Source organism: Rhopalosiphum padi, chromosome 1 (genome assembly GCF_020882245.1).
Source record: "Rhopalosiphum padi isolate XX-2018 chromosome 1, ASM2088224v1, whole genome shotgun sequence".
NCBI lineage: Eukaryota > Metazoa > Arthropoda > Insecta > Hemiptera > Aphididae > Rhopalosiphum > Rhopalosiphum padi.
Window position 1 is genome coordinate 77,497,229 of NC_083597.1, and position 19,306 is coordinate 77,516,534.

The following is a 19,306-nucleotide window of genomic DNA, read 5'->3' on the forward strand; positions in this document are numbered from 1 at the left end:
CGTTGTATACATATAGTTAATAGTTTATATTTAATTGTAAATTTTAAATAATAAAAACCATTCAAAAATTTTTAATTTGAATCAACAAATTTAAATCAATTAACAAGACCATTTTGAAATCCTTATCATTCTCGATATATATATATATATCGAAATAAGTACGAAACTACACTTTTTTAAATCCGAGAAATAAAATATTTAATTTAATATTAAATTAGTACCCTTGAGGCATTTAAGTAAAAACTGAATGAGAAACAATTTTATACGATTACTACCCCCAGCAGAAATTTAACAACAAAGATAATATATATTATATATTTTGAGATATATTGCTTTGTTAAAATTAACATAAAACGGAGTTTTCCTTTAGGTCAACAATACTATAAAATAAATAAATTGTATATTCTAACACATAAATGTCCATTGGATAAAAAAAAAAAAAAGAGGAATTGTAAATACAAACCAAATATTCATTGTTCTACTTCATTTTTTTTTTTTTTTGTGCTTATAGTATGAATGTATGGTTCTATTCAATTGCACGTTTTGTTCGAATCATAAAATATGTGAAGCCAATAAGAAACACGGATAATCAATAATAAATTAATTTACATTTTTTTTTACCCCGGGACGATGTTTCATAAACTAAAATTGTATTTTTTTGTTTATATTTTATAATTATACGTTTTACAAAAATTATATTTATATATACAAATTGCATGCACTTATATCCGAAAATATCACCAAATCGAATAATGTTTCAGTGTGCTCATTAAATAAAAAAAACATAAATCAGTAACCGTTAAAATTAAATTGTAAACATTGGTTATGGTGTAACTTGGTTTCGTTTTACAAATGTTTTTCGAGCTTAATTTTAAGAAAAATAACGAAATAATAAATCACTATATTATAAACAACAAAATACAATATCGAACGGCATCCCACTTATGCAATTTCGTTACACACTCTTTCAAAGATGTTTGTGAACGAAATAAGGTCGTCATACGTGGGAAAACAAAATAGTAAAAACGGAAATTTCGTTGTGTACAATGTTCACAACAATATACAATGAACGTTATACCGAATTAATAAAATGTTTTACGATTTAAAAACGAAAATTTTCATACGCAATTTATTTGAGAAATACTTCATAAATATAATATTATTTTATTATTTTGGATTTTCATTTCCTAAAACTTAAAAACTCTTAAAACTTAATAATTGCGATGCTCTATAAAACGAACAAAAAGTACACGTACTTTTATGGTTTGATTTTTATTTAAACTTTTAATAATTTTATTAAAATGTTGATATTATTTAAATTTTATAAAATATTAATATTATTATCAACTTTTCATTTAATTGATTTTAATAAACACACGTAGTACAATATACAATAATATGATAAATACAAGTTTGAAATAAAATATTGTAATTATTAATTGGTTATGAATTTGTGTTGTGAATTTATGATTACTAGATCAGAATTTAAAATTAACCTCTTTATTTTTTATTTCTGAAGCTTTTAAAGTTTCCATATTAATATTGAAGATTATGTTTATCAGTATAATTATTTTGTAAAATGTCAATTAAATATAAAAAAAAAAATTGTAAAAATCTTGGAATGATTTTTAAAAAGATTAAAAAATCTGTTTTTATAATAATTACGTACAAATACGAATTAATGACGTTTGATGTTTCATTCTTAATGTCATGAAATTAATTTTAATTTATAACTCACCTAGTAATAAATATAAAATTTCTTCTTCAGAAATCCACATAAACGTAATAATTTCGAACACCTAACGTAATAGTAATAATTGTTGAATTATTAAAGCTTGAAAACGTAAGTATATTATATCATTATTATCGTTCTTATATAATACGTATGGTCTTGCGAATTAATATTAATATTATTATTATAAAATAAACTAAGTTAGTTATATCATCACTCCACATCGGTACGAGATAAGATAATACGAGGAGTGAAATAAGTACGCAACACGATATGAACACTGCTCCTGTTGCAGGTACTGGGCATATCTTATTTCCGTATACACTGCATTCGAGTGAAGGATAGGTATTGCACACGAAAGTTAGTGTACACTTACTGGTGCAGCTGTAGGAATCGTCTCACTAATGCTCGTTTTACATAGTGATCCTACAAATCCTACAAATATATGAAAACAAAACTAAATTAGCACCAACGCAGTATAACTCGTTAGCTGCAGGATGTAATAAGTCTATGTATACAATATACATGCATACTTAAGATCAAAAAGATCTAGGTGTATGATTCATGCATGGTTGTAAGCACCAAAACGCTTATTGATATAACCGTCGTTGTCGTCGTCGTCTAAACCAAAGTTAACTCACATAAAATATTATAAATATATAATACTAAGTACTAAGTATAGTTAAGTATAGAGAACATGGAACTATCGTAATAGGTTAGTTTCCGAGTTAACGACGGTGTATAATCGGAGGGAATATTTACAATTTATTGTTACCCTCCACATCACACCCATTTTAACTTATATATTTCGAATGTACCTATGTCTATCCAGTCAATAACAGAATATAAAAGTCTGCTAATACTGATGTAGGTACTACAACAGTGGGTTCTCATTAAAAATCCCCCGCTGAGTTTTTGGATTAGTCTTTCGATAGCTCCAATAAACACTTTTTCGTTGTCGTCCATTGACGTGGCGCTGCCAGCCAGTTAATTATTTTTAATCTCTTTCGAAAAAAAAAAATTAACCAAAAAAAAATATTAGAAATCACGATGACATTAGTTTTATTAATATTGATCTGAATACATATTTAAGTACCACTGCTCTTATTGTCGTTTCGGGCAACACTAGGTCACGACATCATATTATTATTATTATTATTATTATTATTATTAATATCAAACTTATTCAGAGTGTTTCACGGAAATAATCTCAAAAATGGGAAAACAATAATATAAAATGTATTTTAATAATGTAGTATGGAGTTTATTGAGTTAACTGTTAACATTCTATTTTTTATTGATTGAAGACTGTCTAAATGTGAATACAATGCTTGTGTACACAAGTACATAACTATTAGCATAATTTTAACAACTAACACCTCTGATGGTTCAAGTATAGTGGCGCCTGTGATGCATAGACCATAACATTTGTAAGCATACTATATATTTATAAACTAAATAAAATTACCACCTCGTTTCTGACATAACATAAACATTACTTTAAAAACTGCGCTTTCGATTCGATGTACCTCATTATTGGAAAGGTGATGACACCATTATATATCCATAGCGTAAATATATAATATATCATTAATGAATAATGTTATCAAGTTAATTGTATTTTTATACAGAAAACAAATTGTGTCAAAATAATAATAATCATAATATACATTTTATTGTACGTACTCGTGGTGTGATTTAGTATTATATTCACGCGTATATTTTAATATGCGTGTATTTCAGTTGTAATATAAATTGTCGTATTATAATATTGTTGTGGTGTATGCTAACCTGTCGCCGTCGTCATCGTAATTCGTCCAAGAACCATTTAAACTCGTATAATATATTATTAAATTATAATATGTATACCTAAACAACATGCATCGTATGACACGGCAGTGCATTAATAGGTCATATACTCGTATAGTCGTATAATTGAACTGCATAGCGTTAAAGTTGTATAACATTGCAGCGTTGGCTTATAAATTGCGAACAGCACAAACCATTATACAATATGATTTTATCTGCGGTATGAGAAAAAACTATGATATTATTCGTTTATGTCATCGGCACCATTTATAGATCATAACAATGATATAATACTATTATAAACTAACATTTTTATATTTAGACGCTTACTGCACGAAATAAACTTAAATACTTCCAAACAAGATAAAACAAAATTATTTCTGCAATTTGTGTGTAATAATTATTATCTTTCGACAATTATTACTAATTACAGTTTAAACGAATTTTTACAATGAATTATTATACAATCGTATTATATTTTCATTATTTTATTTTTCCAACTAAAAAAGTTATTTACAGTAAACTAATTAGATACGAATTATGTGTATTTATAATTATAAAACATTATTTAAAATATTTACTGTAGTGGATTCTGTTATTTTCACATTCACAATGATGTATTAGTTCATATTTTTTGTAATTGTTATATCATTTAATGTGTTTTTATATTATTATTATTATTATGTTGTTTTTAATCAATTATTAAACTTTTTTTAGTCCTTATATTACTAAAACAAAAAATAAATTTAAAATAAAATAAATACTATTTGAAAATATAAAAATTCTAATAAATAATAAAAAAAAAAAATATGTAAACCATTGAAATCATAATATACGTCTTTATATATATCTTTCACGTTCAATACCTAAAATATAATATATATACAAAACATTTAGAAACTTAGTTGCTTACAATGTATTTCAAGTTTTTTGGATATTGTTTTAGATTATAAATAAAATTCTTCAAGTCAATTAAAACTATATGTTTTACTTACATACTTTCAATAAATTTTTAGGAACACAATACCTATTTCAACTTTAAAGTGCAACATATTGTACATAGTATTATAGTAATAATAAAATGTAACACACTGTAATTATAGTTATAGGTATAGTAGGTATACACATTTTTACATCAGACTATAAGGGCCTTTGTTCACAGTTATGACTGTTATAAAACCAATTTTATTATTTTCAAGTAAATATAATATATAGATATGCCATATACAAATGTATGGCCATGTGTTACACCTTGGGAACAGCGTAAGTGATTTTTGACCCAAAACTTTTCAAAATAAATTTGGTATTGTTACGAATATTGAATTTAATAATAATTATAAAAACAGATTAAACATATAATATTTTTTATAACTTTAATATTGACTCAGTAAAAGCCGTTTAAAATATTGAGATATATTTTGATAATATTATGATAGAATAAATAACATAAAAAAAATGTTTTATTGATATATTTTTGTAATAAAAAACAAAAATGAAAGAAAGAATAACTACTATCAATGTTATTGTATTTTACTCATCATCTGTAATGCCTAAATATAATAAAAGTTCCTTTCCAAACTGCAAAAATACATTGAATATAAAAATTCATATCAAACTTTTTTTTAACTTATAATAGCTTAGATTTAATTTAACCTGGATTAAATATTTTTATAATTAAAAATTAGTGGTGATTTATAATGAGGCAATGATAACAATCATTAGTTAGAATTTGAAATGTGTTAATTTTTTTTTTTTAACTGTTTAATTAATTATAATAATATAATCGTTATTAAAATATTTGTTGCCATATTTTAGAATTTATAACATACTACTAATAAGCATGCATAAACCTACTTAACGATTGTTTAATGAATACGAATTTGATTCGAATAATTAATCCATCAAGAACTATAAAAAAAGAAATATTAGAATAATAATTTTGAATAGGTAATTAATATTTTAAAATATTTAATCTATATAATTTTGAAAAATAATTGTTGTTTTATAGTCAAATTATTTCCAAATTAAGAATTAATTGGTTACCATAATATTATCCTTTCCTAGCCGATATTGTCTATCCCCGTATTCAGTTTAGGTTTTGAATTACACATCGTCACATTTTATAAACTTATTATTATTTATGAGCTATTGATTTCACCCAACCTATATACCATCTATAATTGGTTTTATAATATATAAAAAAACCGATAAATAATATTCATTGTCGTGATGAAATAATAGGGTTGTTCAGTCTAGTAAAAATGTTTTGTCAATGAAATTAAAAACAAATGCAACACCGTCTCGGTAATAACTTGCTGACCTAATTTCGATAATTTTGATTAATTTGGGTTGGCTAACGGATACAATGACACACGATTTTCCTGCTATATACCAACGCCGTTCCGTTGATAAATCGGGTGCTGCTGACTATTCTATAGGCAAATTAAATGACCAATTAAAACCAACCGTTAGTCCGGCTGTGCTGTTTAATATATTATTATGCTTTTATGTATTGTTCAAAGACAATATAAGCTCAATAAAATATTAAACCAAAAATTTATCATGACGGAGAAAAGAAAACCAATGGCCTTACCCCTGTTGTAAATATATGATAATAATAATAATAATAATGAATGTATTTTGTTAGCTACGTGACTTCGATCTGGACGATGCGATATTGAAAATATGTGCATACGGTTAGTAGATAACCGGTCTCCAAAAATTTTAAATTTTACATAATTTTATTCAATAGGAAATGTTCCGACCTTATATTATGTTCACTATTTCTATAATATTGTCGATAAAATGCAAATACTATACTGTTATCTCGTTTTTGTATTTCTTATGCTCATCCGTCAATCTTTTCACATTATGAGAATGCGATGACGTTACTACGTTAGTGTCTACCAATTTAACCACGCACATCCCGATTGGATCCGTTTTTTTTCCTCTAAATCATAATATACACGTCGCTTAGATCAACAATGATTGAAAACATATTGTAAGAAAATCCATCAGTTGTCGATTCTAAACAATATTATATCGGTATTGTTCATTAAATACATTTAATATTACGCCACTGCCGAATTAACGTACTAAATCAATTATTAAAACGTAAAAGCAACAACGTTATTCTATTATGAACTCTATCAATTATTCATTTATTATAAATATAAAAAATAGAAAAACATAACAGACTCGAGGAAAAAATTACAAAGTTCATTAAATAGATTAAGTTTTAAACATAATATAATAAATATAATGACAATAATAAAGTGGATAGTAAAATTAACTAGAATTTAAAAACGTTAAATTTCTAAACAAAAAATAATTATCTTTATAAATTATTAAGATAGTTTAAAACATTAGTTTCGACTGACGAGGCATACTAAGAAAAAACATTTTTTTTTAATAGAGTATTAAATTATTTTTGCTATAGAACCAAGTACAAATTATACATAATATGATATATGTATAGTATATAAATGAACGGATATTTTTCATGCCAATAGCATTGCTCTCTTTTATTTTTGTCCTCATAATGACGGATTTGTGATATGAGAGCACGAATATGTCAAGTCAGTTGGTTATAGAAATGGAACTACGAAACAAGGGTTGATGCGATAGGGGAAAGTTAATTGCATCTCAAGTTGTTCACGTCAGCTAACCAAAACTCATCTACAGCAGCCAACAGATGTTTTCCGACCGGCTTTTTGGAAAAATAATCTGTCTGAAAACAAGGACAACCGTTATTAGTAGCTCGTCAACTAAATAATTATGTTTGTACTTACATTACACTCTTTCTTGCCATCCTTACTACGAGTAAATGAAATAATTATAAAAAATCAATTTATATATATATATATATATAATGAGATTTATATAATTCCTTTTATTTTACTTTATCATTCCCATCATCATATATTATTCCCCATGTATCATGTACTATATAATATAAATTATAAGTATATTAGTTGCATCTGTCAATCAATTTTATTTAAATTTTATTAATTTAAATCGTTTTTCGATAAAATATATTTAAAATATTATTTTATAAAGAACTATCAATATTTACAGAGATATACACAATTTATTAAAATATATCAAATAAGTATTTAAACATTTTAATAAATAAAATATCATGAACGTTACAAAGTTAAAAGTAAAATTTTATTAGATCATTTAAAGCTAAATTATTTTTATAAATTTTAAATATTTCAATATAACATTTAAAATGTATCGAATTATAACAAAATATGTTAAGTCATAATTATATAGGTATAATTAAAAATAAATAGTTTAAGTTCAGATGTACCACTCGATAAATAATTGTTCATAAATTTAAATTTAAATAAATAGCTAAATTCAACTATCGAGAAATATTTCATCAATATCTTTAGAAATAGAAACAAAAATCCATTATACATTACATAACGATTATACGTTTAATATAATTATACTACATTAGGAATTTTTAATTATTTATTATGATACAATAGATTCATTCATACTGTATTATTACAAAATGAAATTGAAATTGAAATATTAGGGTCATATATTTTTTTTAAATACTCGTAAATATATATATTTTTAAGTAGGTATTCAATAAATTGTATTGTCCTTAAACAATAATTATTTTTATAAGAAAGAAATGTTCATAAAACATTATATACTTTTAAATGTCAGTAATCCTTCAAAATTAAATATATTTTTTGCAATAACTTGGTATGTTAACCTTAGCATACACATTACACAGATATTATAATCATTTAATATTTAAACACAAAATATTACGTTTTGAACGCACACACAACAAATATTTATTATATACACATTATCTATACACATGACTAGTATTGGAATACTTAATTTATTTTAAAATTGCATATAATATTTTATAGAATTCGTATTACGTATTATGTTTTTAACGGACATTTTCAGATGTCCAAAGCACGATGCCATATTCATTAAATGTATATTTTCTGTAAACAAGCCCTCTCTACAATAAAAATATATTGGAAAATTATTTTAGCAAACTATGCAAATCAAAGTATCAAAGTACAAATATTCGATTATTTTTTATGTAAAATAATAATAATAACTGTATGAATCTAAAGTACTTCTGGGAAAACCAAAAATCCCACGAGATTCATTTTCTAGAAACACAAGTATGAAAAAAATAATGGTTTATTCATGAAAACGTGATGGCTAGAAATAAGTAAAACAAAAAAATGTCGCCCACCCAATATTTGAATCAGGGCTAATATTTTATAATTTGAAAACAAATTTTTATTTAGTTAAAAACACTTAATACTATACTGATTAAATTCAATCTGTACTTTTGTTGTAAAAATAACTATGAAGTAAATATATATATGCAATAATATGTGCACTTTTAATACTATAATATAGATATTTACAAATTATAAAATGTACATTTTAAATTGTTATACATTTTAAAAATAACGCGTGATTGCAATGTTATTTCTTCAATTTTGAATATTTTTTTCAATTACGATTACTATAGGTACATTTACCACCTGTAAAGCTATTTCAACATTTTTTTAAGGCTTCGTTTATTTTTAGGTTTATTTTAAGTTATGAAACTGCACATAACCATAATGAAACATAGAGGTTTTATACAATATAATAAATTTACCAGTTAGTTAATTTTGGTTTTTAATTAAATACATTTTATTCAATACCTTCGAATGATTTCACTTTCTATTTATGCCTTGAAATATGATTTAAATAATTTATTTATTTAAAAATTACTAGAAAGAGTTTAATATCATAGTTTCAAAAAGTAATAATATTAACAAAATGGCTAATTATATTTCGTTATAAGATTTAAATATTAGATTTTTAAGAATTTTATTTATTTACTAAGAATACATTTTTAATATTACACGGCATTTAATATGTATTTATTGTTAAATTAAAATCCAAAATGTTACTTATCTATTAAATTACTATTGCATTTAATATTTCTTTCAGTAATTCTATTTTTATAAATTCTCATAAACATTATCAAATATAATAACTTATAATACTTTATTATGGTTTAAGTCAAATCACCACTACCCAGATTATGTTAAATATTTTATGTATAATCAATTCAGTGTGTATTATAATAAGTGACATGGTTTAATGATTGATGATGGGCTCAATGTTGAAATATCGTACTTACTTATGGATACTAAATCAGTCGTTTATTTTTATTTAATAATTTAAAAATGTATTATTATCTTTTAAATTGTAAATATTCTATACATTTTACTAAATAATGGTCATTAGTCATTACATATCATTCAATGTATCGATAAAAACAAGCTTGTAATGGATTTTCATGAATATGATATTAAAATACTGAAAAAGCTTTATTTTTTTCTTAGAACGAATATGTTTATGTTCAGTTTTTTATACAAATGAATTTTTTTTTAATCATTGTAAAATCACAAAAATGTTAAAATATACTCTCGGATCTCGAATATTGATAATAATAATAATAATTGGTCTTTTAAAAGGCAGTTAAAGAACATTAATTTCTAAGATAAATTTTATCTAAGATAATTTAAAGTTTAAAAGTTTAATATTCTAATATCTAATAACAATTGTGTAACATTCAATTTTTTTAAATAACTAACCTGCACGTTCTTAAACAATCATTTTACCGTTACTTTTATTGTCACTATCGTTGTTTAGGAAAATGATATGTTTGTTTCTCCTAAAGGACTTTTATTTAATGTCATTGAATACAACACAATTAAACAAAAAACAATTGTATTAATTATCATTATTTTAACCACAGTTATTAAAGGTTACCGAGTACCGACTTACAGAAACATGATATTAATACGTATACTTACCTATAAGTTTTCAAAAAAATCAAATTATTAAAATAGACAACTCAGTAAATTTTACTGGATGTTTATGAATGAATAATTATAACAAAATAAATATTTTTTTCTATTTTCTTTGATTTATAATGTTTAAACATTTTTTTTTTTTTTTTTTATCAAATTAAATCACAATTATATTTACAATACATTTTAAGCTGTTATAATGTGATTGTATACATTAGAAACGTGTTACACATAAATGCAGGTACGAATATATATTTTGTACATGCATAATATTATGCATTTATATACTACACGAGGTTTTCGCTACCTACCTATATACACGTAGTTACATTATTACAATAATAAAAATTTTAATTGATTTTTACCCATTTGTTTGTGTTTTTTATTTTGGATTCGTATAATATAATATCAATAAAAATAAATGTAAATTACATTATTGCTTTACCATATTGCATTCATTCTGTTTATAAATAAAACTATGAAAATATACACGATATTGTACCTATTTTAAAAATACATAAAGTTTTATTATTTATTTAATTTGATTAAAAGAGATCAGTATTTAATCCTCATTATTCAAATTAATAATTAGAGAATCCCAAATATAATGTCTTTGTCATTCCATCAGTTGAATCAATTATATTTTCAATACCAATCTATATGACTATACCAATGTAAATCAAATAACCGTGCACTTCCGTGTAGATTTATTTAATCTGACCTTAAGCAAATTTCTTCCGGTTGTCACTTTTTGTGTAGTTAAACCATATGTTAAATTTATTTAACCTAATGTGATATATCAATATAGCTATAATAGGTTAATTGTATTTTATATATATACGATTAAGTTATGACAAATTAACTCTCCAAAAAAAAAAAATACAAATTGATCATTAATTATTAACGCAATACAATTTTTTTTTTTTTTTTTATAATTTAATTAATTGTTATATTTTTAGTTTCAGAAGTTGCTGAATGACAAATATATTCTTTTAATTGGAAGATTCTGCCAATGCATCAAACCTAACAGCAACAGGTTAGTTAGCTATTATTATTTTTATTATTATTATTATGTATCTTATTTCTGAATTTTATATTATTTTATGTTTAAGCCAAGTAAAGTAACAACCCAGTTATTTGTTGTTATATTTAAACTCTATAAGGTAAAATAAAAAATTGATTTTTTAAGCTAATTAATTTTTATTTACTTTGTATTTTTATTATCTTGGACACTATAAATATGAAATTTTGAGTAAATTTCTTATATTCATTATTCATGATGGAAAAAATATTATTCATTAGAGATTTGGCTCAATTATTAGCCCAAATCATCATGACCCTTAGAATGTAGTCTAAAAATATTTGTTAGAAAGTATACCAAATAATTCTTAATAAACAGATAATGGTACCCAGCATACGTACTTAAAGGACTTATTTGAGTGGAAACATTATATCAATGAATAATTTAACACCTATGATGTTTTCATAATATGTACAAGAAATAAGATAACGTGCGATGAGTAAAAAATTAAACTAGATTTTTAATAACTGGTTTCCAGAACTTTAATAGTTTGTGTAACAATATTAGCTCATATGTACGTGCGTAATACGCGTTGTATACACGTGACTGTATGGAAGGCAATTAGTTAGCTTCTGGACAGCGCATATACAACTCATCGTTCATTTGTGGTGGAAGTGCAGGTGGTAGAATGTCTAAATCATGGTTGGAAACTTGAAATGTCTAAAACACTTTGGGATTGAATCAATTTTAGGTGAGAGGTGTTTGTTTCAATATTAATGAACGCTGTTGAAACGTGTCAAATATACGTATACGTGCTAGGTTAATGAGGATGGAAATTCTAAGAATCACGCGTTACATATAAATTTAAAGCCCCAAAAACGTGTTTTAATTACTCCGTTTAAACCATATTAACTAAGTGTGCAAATTATTTTTATTTTCGAAATATATCAAACATTATAGAATTTATATCTTATACTATAATAATTTTTATGTTATTTTAATACCCTTTAAACTTCATGATTTATTAGTTGAACATAAAATATTATTTGAAGTACAACGTGTACTTATAGGTACTTATATATAATTTTATATTTTTATGAGTAAGTAAGTAAAATATAGCCATCTATCTGGTCAGTATGGACTGTATGTAATTTAATGATTTCGTCTGTTCAAACGTCATCACACATATACGCATATATAGATAGTTATATCTACTCGTATAGTATAATATTTTTTAATCTTTTGAAACATTTATGTATTTTAAAAATATTCATCATATTAAAAAAGAAATTATTTAAATACAAGATTAATATGGGAAATATAATACTGACTTGAACAATAAAACAGATATTTTTTAATATATAATTTATAAATCAATATGTTTTTTTACTATTATTATTATTATTTTAATTATTTTAATTAAGTACTTAAAATTTTTTTTTTACTTATTTAAAATATGACATCGTATTAATTGTATCATTTTAATCTATTAACTATTGAAAATATATTTATTATTCGTTTAGAATAAACAAATAATAATATTTCTTTTATTTAAGAACATTATTTGACATCATTGTTAAAAAATTTGCATGGCAACAAATTATTTGTTTACCACAGGACATCCGGAATTTAATGAGCTTTGTGGTTTCTTAGGAAGTTATTTAAAGTTTGATTCTTATTTCAAGACCCGTATAATATATTATTATATATAATAACACTTTGAATAATAGAAATCTAGTTTACATGAATTGTTATACAAAATAATATAAATTTAATGCGAAATAAATAAAAGTTATATTCTAATATTTACATTTTTATACATAAATAAACATCAAATTTTAATTAATTCATTACATTCATCAAAATTAAGAGTATAAAAGACTTGTTATAATTACGTTTGTTAAGAATTGTATGAAATACAATTATTTATTTTTATAATTTGTATCGTTTATTTATCTCAAATTATAATTAAACCAGAACACTTTAGTTTCACTATAAAGATAAATTTGTGTTGAATATTACAATTGTGTTGTAAAATATAACAATTTGTTTTCAAAAACCATCTTAATAATATGTTTTATTCTTTATTAATTGCTTGATGATTACAAATTAACAAATAACGTATTATACATGATGCCATAGACTTAACGTAAATTCGTGCAGAAACATGAAAGATGGTTTGTAATTGTAATTATTTAAACACATTTGTTAAAAAAAAATAAAATGTAGGATTCGATAAACTTTTAACGACAAAGCGGTTATATGGTTTTTAAATGAAATGTTAGTCAAACGCAGTATTGCATTTCATAATAACGATCGGTATTCAAATAGACCGAACGACACTACCGGATATAATGTTGTAACACGTAATTCTTTTCTTTTCGCTTTGAAACCAATCCAACTCTGTAAATTAATGCAAACATAATATCGTTGCAGTACAATATGAATATTAGAACAACAAAAAAAACGAGAGATAACAATAGAGAGTATGACGATGGAGTGAGGAAATGCAACAGCGGTGCTGTGACAGGTGGAAGCGAGAAAGGAAAAACTGGCTTTTTGTAGCGTAAAGTAATTTCGAAAATGGATACACCGGACTGGCAGCACGGCGCCGCTCGTTAACCGCAAATTTTACATACGAACATCCACATAGTACTGTCGAGTCATCAATTTCTTCGCGGCTATTTATTACGATACAGTTTTTAACCACCGCCCCGAAGTTGCCACGCTGCAGTTTCACTGTCTGCTCCGTAAAACTATGTTATGATGGCGACGATGTCACAATAAGGAGAACAAGTTATATTGAGTAATATGAGCCGCAAAACTTTGTAATACGAAATAACATAATGTATACAAATATTATAGATTATGATTATGATTTAAAATATTACTATAAATAATATCGCGCCATATTTTAGAGAAAATAAAAAAACAAATTTTATTGATGACATATTTAATAAAGTTTACCAAAGTCGGGAATTTGTATATCTATATATTAATCAATATTTTAATATTAAAAATGAAATTTTTAATATTATTTCACTTAATAAAAAAAGTATAAGGATATTGTGATATACCTAAAAAATAAATTTACTAAATTATATTCTGCACCAATAAATTATGTTTAATATCATGCATTTTTCTCATACTTTATTTACTTTTTGTATTTCAAATAAACAATAAATTATTTACTATAAATCTATAACCATTAAATTCAGTTTTTATTTTGTATACATTTAAGTGTTAAATTGATGCCATATACACGTATAGTGTGTATTATGAATCATCAGAATAAAATAGTACCAACATTGACCTGAAAATGGTAGGGAGTGTATAATATTATTATACGAAATAATAAAATTGTGTACGTTTATAATATTACAAATTTACAACTTACTATTAATTTTTTTTTTTTTTTAATAGGCTCTGAACTCACAAACCACTATAAATTATCATATAATATAGGAGTAAATTGTATAACATAATATTAGTGTTTCTCGTTGGGCGTCACGTGGTGTAAGTCATATCGCTACAGGAAGAGTTAAACGTGCGTATTCAAATGTGAATAAAATGGAAACTGTTTACAGTTCCGTGGAATGCTCTGAGATAAATATTAATTAAGGCGACAAATCGTGAGAGCTTAAACATACCAAATTCTACGTTACAGCTGCAGTATGGATAGTAGAAAAATATTTGGTAATCGTAAATATTGTTTCGTTCATTTTTATTTTCCGGTTGATTTTACACAAGCACACACACACACACACACACACACACACACACACACACACATACATACACAAATACACTGTCCCCGACCTTGTCAAACGATGGACGGTAAGAGGTAGCAACCATTAAACACGTAGTCCTGTGCCTTATCTGTAGACCCATTTAACAGAATTACACTCCTCCGGGGGAATACAAAGGAAACAAACTGTATACAGGGCTTTTCCTGTTTTATTTTTTTTTCTCCGAAACGCTATTAATGTATATATATATACAACCGTTCCTGCAGAGGTGGGGTAGAACGCCAAGCTCATCGTAGGGGTCCTTAAAATAGATAAAGGACAATTTACTACTACTAGTTGTAGTAATGCCATAAATCAGATGATCTTTTATACGACTTAAAAGGGGATGAGAAAAAGGTAAAATAAAAAGTAAAATTAAGAATATACAACAATTGGATGGGTCTTAATTGGATTTCCTTGGAGAAAAACACAAAATTATAGTGCGTAGATGATGGAAATACATATAGGCTGGGTAATAGTATATAATAGATTTTATATTAAATCTTGTTTCATGATGTTGTTTAGTGGGAAATTGAAAGTTATTGTCTGCGTAACAAAATCTAGTTATTATACAAATCATAACTATATAGTTGTAATATTAGATGCCAGTAGATCAAAATGATATGTTATACTGTGACCTACTTTAGTAATTTAGTCAAGTAAAAATTTAGTAGTTGATATTGTATGGAAAATGTATAATATAAAAGTAAGTAGCTGTATAATAATATTACCACCAACGAAAATAATTTTCAATATACAATGCATAATAATAATAATTTATAGACAATCAAAGTCTCAAACATACTTACAGTTAACCACCCAAAGTTTAATCATATTAACAATTAATAGAAATATACTTATATTTGTTTAGATTTAGCAATGTAAAAGAATTTTGCATCCATGAAAATAAATATTTTAATATTTTAATATTTATTTTTTAATTAATATTTTGTTTTTTTTAAATTTCAATTTAGCAAAATGTTCGTATTTAATGAACATTTTAAATAACTATCATAAGTATTATCGCCTACATTTGTAAATACAAAAAAATAATATACTAATTGTTTTTTATTTTTATTTTATTAATAATTATACATCTATTATAGTAGCAAGCAACCATTGGAGATACCATAAAACGTGTGCAGTGATAAGCTTATAAATATTAATTGTTATTATGTATAATATTAATCCAATAATATGTATTTTTAAATGCGTAAAAGTCTGTTATATTATATACCGTATATAGTCTATTTATGTTATTTATTTTGTCTATTCCAAGAAATATTTACATGTCCAGAATTGATATAAAAATATTATATCTGCAGTGCATTTTATGGATTCTAAAATTGTATTTGAACTTTTGATATAAAATAATATTTTTATAATTACTAACGTAATTCGTTATTGCATGTAAATCCAACTATATAAATTAATTTGAATGATTAAATATTAAAATTTACTTATACAACATAACACGGTAATTTCTTGTACTTATTATTATAAATAGGTATAAATAGTTATATAGTTAGTACAGCTTATTAGCTATTTAGATGTAGACAATGTAATTCTGATTATAAAGTGGCATGTAGCAATTGAAATCAGGAAACTATTTTCAAGCATGCCTTGTAATGAGGTTTATTTCAAAGAATATTTAATTTACAGATTCACAGATAAATACAAAGTCTTATATAATACATTTAGGTATAATTAAAACTAATACTAGCTAAAATAAATATAAGATTTACAGCTTCAAAATAGATTCTATGAAACATCTAATAATTGCCGTATAATATTATTCCACATAACAAACACATAAAACTATATAGGTGTTCCGAAATTAACTTTAAAAAATTATCGCTTTGGTGTCTGCATGTATGACGGTCATAAACCTTAGTTCTTGGAAGAGTAATTAAGTTTAATATAATAAAAATAAAAGCTAGGTTAAAAAGGTTAAAAGTAAATTTCAGACATTAAATTGTACTGACATGTGAATTAAAAACATATACCTATAATTTTAATAATATATAATATTTGACTAGTTCAGTTAATAAAATATAGTTATTTAAATTATGAAAATACTTATCATTAACGATATATTTGTTTTATGAATTTTATAATTGACATTTATGTGGTTATAAAATACCATAAAAAAAAAAAAAAGAAGAAATGAACGTATCCTTAACTATATAATAATTATATAAGCCAGTTGTAACTCGTCAATGAAAGATCACTGTAATAAATAATAACATTTTTAATTCAATGATAAATCATTGTATTGATTCAGAGATGAGACAGTCTATCAGACTACTATCATATATTTACATAGCTATTAATTTATTATTATTATAACAATTATTTATTTATTTATTTTACTAAAATTAATAATACGGTATAAGCTATATATAATAAAAATTATTAATTTAAATACAATTTGAAAATGTCAATGTGTATATAAAATATAATAATAAAGGTAAAAGTTCCAAATGATCACAAAAAATAATTTTTAATTACAAAAAAATAACTAAAATTATTATTCATTGTTTAAATATTTAATTCAGCCAAAATTTGTCAAATACAAGTTTCATATATTTTTTAAATTTTTGCTTTCAATATGGATTACTTACAAAAAAATTGTACTACATTTTTAACCAATAAATATCAAAATTAACACTTTATAAATTTCAAAATAATTTCCAAAATATTCATGGTTATGAATAAGCTTGTGAAAATTTGAATTTCAAATGTTAATTAAAATAATATACTATATTTCTTTAATATCTTTAAATGGCTATAATAAAAACTTTGAAAGAACTTTGGAAATTTTAAACAAGAAAATACACACATCATTGATAGATCAATATCATAAAACATCATTCCGCGTAGAGTCTAATAATATTATTCTTGAAATTACTTCTGTGAAACACTATAAACTCATACGAGGGTTGTATTTAAAAATAAATAAATAAACATTTATATTGCCATAATACTAAATAGTTTTTTGAAACTTTATGTAAAATTAAAAGTATTTCGATCTTAATATAGCCTAACAATTGGAATTGTATTTTATTTATTTATTTATTAAAAAACCATACTGATGGATATATAGGCCAAAGCAGTAAAATTACATGCAATAATTTAATGTATGACAAATTACAAATTTTGTAAGTGTCACTTTTGTTAAACGGTTGTCATCATGAATATAACAATAATACACATAATATTATACTCACATATTATAATTTATATTTTACTACTATATTTTAGTAATCCACTTATCAACTTCTCTCCTCTAATACTGAACATTTAAAATCATGTTTAAGTGTTTATACACGACAATACTACTAAGCTACGCTAATAATATGGAAATAAATCTACACCCTTCCAAATGTTATACTTTAGTTCAAGTCTAGATAATATATTGTCGAGTTTTATTTGATTCACAATTATGTGTTTAATATTTTTTTTTTTTGGTATGTTTACTATTTAAATTCATGTAATTAATATAGTATTATGTATTTACTATTTTATAATATTTCAATTCATTTATAAATTAAGATTCAGGTTAAATAACTGTTTATAGCGTACGTAGATTATTTCGAATAGGAATCTAATACTGATCACAAAATTTCAAAAGTTTCAATTTTGACTTATAAGTTATAACTACTAAAATAAGTAACTAGGGTGATTAAAGTACAAAATTTTATAATTATGAACATTGTTTTTTAAATATTATTATCGTCGTATATTAATTTGTAAAATACCATTTCAATACGAAGCTTACCTATTAACACAAATATTATCGGTTGATTAAACTAGATAATAGAATCGTCTATCCAACCGTTTAATTTGTAGTCTGTTATATCATGAGAACCTAAGTAATATTATTCACGTTATAAATATACATTTTACAGTTTCATCCTGCAAATTATGAAATCTATATAACAAGCTGCGTATTAATTAATGGTATTACCCGATCATTAATTTAATTAATCTAATATTGTGAATCGTAGTTTTATGGCATATCACCACTAATAATTTTATTTTTAAGATAAATTAACTCGCCGTATTTACTATATTATTTTGTTAATAT

The 19,306-nt window shown here is 23.9% G+C and overlaps 1 protein-coding gene across 2 annotated transcripts in view; it reads left to right on the forward strand.

The window, feature by feature from the left end:
* The window catches only part of LOC132929345 (somatostatin receptor type 5-like), a 194,703-nt gene that overhangs the window by 74,585 nt on the left and 100,812 nt on the right, over positions 1-19,306 (forward strand). For both annotated transcript variants that reach the window (XM_060994669.1, XM_060994653.1), the window contains one exon: positions 11,367-11,443. The gene's annotated coding sequence lies outside the window, so the exon portion shown is untranslated. The remainder of the gene's footprint in view (positions 1-11,366; positions 11,444-19,306) is intronic.